The sequence below is a fragment of the Aegilops tauschii genome, chromosome 7, assembly GCF_002575655.3.
Source record: "Aegilops tauschii subsp. strangulata cultivar AL8/78 chromosome 7, Aet v6.0, whole genome shotgun sequence".
Classification (NCBI taxonomy): domain Eukaryota; kingdom Viridiplantae; phylum Streptophyta; class Magnoliopsida; order Poales; family Poaceae; genus Aegilops; species Aegilops tauschii.
This window is the reverse complement of record NC_053041.3, coordinates 360,726,230-360,729,110: the sequence shown is the minus strand read 5'-3', so window position 1 is coordinate 360,729,110 and position 2,881 is coordinate 360,726,230. Positions and strand designations below refer to the sequence as shown.

The 2,881-nt window shown below is 42.4% G+C and overlaps 1 long non-coding RNA gene across 1 annotated transcript; it reads left to right on the top strand.

The window, feature by feature from the left end:
• Positions 1-287: 287 nt before the first annotated feature.
• On the top strand, positions 288-2,272 carry LOC120969273 (uncharacterized). Its single transcript, XR_005763296.1, has 3 exons — positions 288-1,172; positions 1,257-1,467; positions 2,210-2,272. It is a non-coding gene; the product is annotated as an uncharacterized lncRNA (long non-coding RNA).
• The last annotated feature ends 609 nt before the right edge of the window (positions 2,273-2,881 follow it).

The following is a 2,881-nucleotide window of genomic DNA, read 5'->3' as shown; positions in this document are numbered from 1 at the left end:
GTGTCATGCTGAATTGGCAGATATTCCTTTGAATGACACGGTTCCTTTGGAAGCAATTCAGTTGGAGAAGGACCTCACATATGAAGAGAAGCCTATCAAAATTCTTGATACAGCAGAGCGAGTCACCCGCACCAAGACGATCAAGTTATGCAAACTTCAGTGGAGTCATCATACCGAGGAAGAAGCCACTTGGGAGCGAGAAGAAGATTTGCGAGCGGATCATCCACATCTTTTCTCTAGCTAGCTGAATCTCGGGGTCGAGATTTTTTTTCAAGGGGTAGGTTTGTAACATCCCAAATTTTCAATTTGAAATGTTATATTAAAGCATGAGCATCTTGCATAATTTGTTCATCATTTGAATAATTGTAATTTGCATTTTAGTATTTAACAGAACAATAGATTATATAAACCGAAATTACATTTTTGGTAACTTAGTTATGTCCATAAGGCATCTAATATAAGTAAGTGCATGCAAACTAATTTTTTTTACTTTTTTTTTAAGTTCGGAGTATACTTATACTAGACTCCAAATAATAAATATGTTATGCGAAAATTATTATTTTATGTTTCGTTTAACTTTCCTACACATTTAGAACATTATTAGTAATCCTAATCTAATTAGCTCACGGCCCACTCTTAATTCCTAAGCCACATATGCAAGCAACGCTAGGAGTTGGACCTACAGGCATACGGGCTACGTCTCAACACATGCAGCACCGGCCCAGGTCCTCTTCACCATTTTTTTCTCTCTCTTTCCGTTTTCTTCAATCTCCTCACGACCCGACCTGGTCGTTCGTCCCTAACCTCTCGTCCAACGCAGGGAACGAACCAGCGCCCCACTCACCCCACCTGACTCCTCCCCTCCTTCCCCTCGCCTTAATTCCGCTCTGAACGGATTCCTCACACCCTCCCTAACTCTTAACCTTCCGTTACCCGCACTAGAACGAGCCCTAATGGCCATTAGAGCACCAGAAACAGCAGCTATAACTCCGACGACGCCCTGCGTCGTTTCGACCTTCCCTGCATCCTATAAATGGTCCCCTCCCCTCACAACTCTCTCCTTGCCCGAACCCCTCTCCTTCGGGAGCTTATACCCCTACCCATCGTCGTAAATTGCTCACCGGAGTTGCCTGACACTGCTGCTGTTCGTGGAAGGTTCCGGCGAGTTCGAGGTGAAGTAGACATTCTAAATCTTCCATCCTTCGTATCTCGATCTTGCCCATCTTATGAACCCTGTTTCTTTTGAAAATTCGCAGCCGGAGCACGAGTTCTTCGTTGTCTGATTTCGGCCGGAGTTGCGCCCAACTCCGACGACATCTAGCAGCCACCTAAAGGCGAACCAGGAGCCGACGTCGTGTCCTGGAGACTCACCCAGACTTCCTCTCCCTCGTCCACTTCTCGACCATTGCCGGAGACCGCCGCATCGCTTCGCGTCCGAGCCACCGTCACCGGGCATCTCCATCTCCGGTGAGGCCAACCCTCTTTCTCCGTTAAAAACGAAACAGTTTAGCCTACAGATTAGCCTACAGAATTCTGCCACGTGGCGACTCTTTTTCTTACCTCGTTTCTTTTTCAGGAAATTAGCCCAACATAGAAAAATCATATCTTTTAAACCGCTTATCCAAATTTGACAAATAAGATATCCCTGGATAGCTGCGGACCTCTAGTTTATTACAAAAATTAGAAATCTCACTTTTGCTCAAATAAAAATTTCATTTTCATTTAAATGATAATTTGAGTATTTTTACTATATCTTTTATTCTGTAAATGAGATGAAAAAGTTTTATATATGAAAATTGGTCCTTGGAACCGTACCAATCTGCTAGGATGCATACAATATTTTTTCAGTAATGTTTGGTTACTGTTTTAGCACAATACCCTGATTTTGACCTCCTTTGTTCATCCATTAATAAACTCGTTAAACTAAAATTTGTTTCATTGTTAAAACCATTATATTGATCCGTAGAAAACCTCTGTGGTTAGGTTTTTTCATCATAAAAATTTAGATTTAGAAAATTATTAATTAGTTTATTAACACAAACTATATGCCATTCATATGAACCGATCCAATTGCACAAACTTGAGTCATATGTAGTTAACTTGCTAGGGTTGTTTAGCATGAATTGTGATTTGGATGGTTTTGCTTGAGCACTTCTTATGTGAATGTTGATGTGTGGAGTGTCTTACTCGAGTAATTTTGTTGCGTTAGATTGCGACGAGTGCGAAGGCGAATTCTATGAGGAGGTAGGACCGTGTTGCTGCGAGTCAGAAGGCAAGTTGCAACCTTGACCATATTTATCCCATGTTTTTATCTTGCATTTTTTAAATCAATTAGCATGCATGTGTTGGTTTTATGTTTCTATTTTGCAAATATTTTACTAGTAGTAAAGCCCTAAGAACCAATGCTATTGGACTATACGCTTAGCCATGCTTGTAGTTGGGGTGGACCAAATATTTTGAAAATACAAACTTGTTCCCTTGGAACAATGATTTAGAAAAAAAAATTGGAAAGCAAAACTATATTATTTTCAACTTCTACTCCCTGGGCGGAATGGTATGACGGGAGCGTCTACAAGTGATTGCGCCCAGCGGGGTCTTGCAGTGAATGTGCCTGACTGGGGTCTTGCACACAGGTTTTTGGTGGGGACTGCCGTCCAGGGGAGTGAGATCTTCCAAGAACAGTTTGATGTAGCTTCCAGTACAGCCACATGCTACTATGGGCTCTGGCTTAGCTTAGTACTAACGGGAAACCCTTACCTCAGGACCGCCATCGGAGAGGGGCTTTCATTGCCTAAGTTGCGGGCGGCTTCGTCAGGTATAGGGGGCTGTTATGGAAAGGCTTCGTCACAATCTCCTCCTAGTCGTACACCCAAGTGTGTAA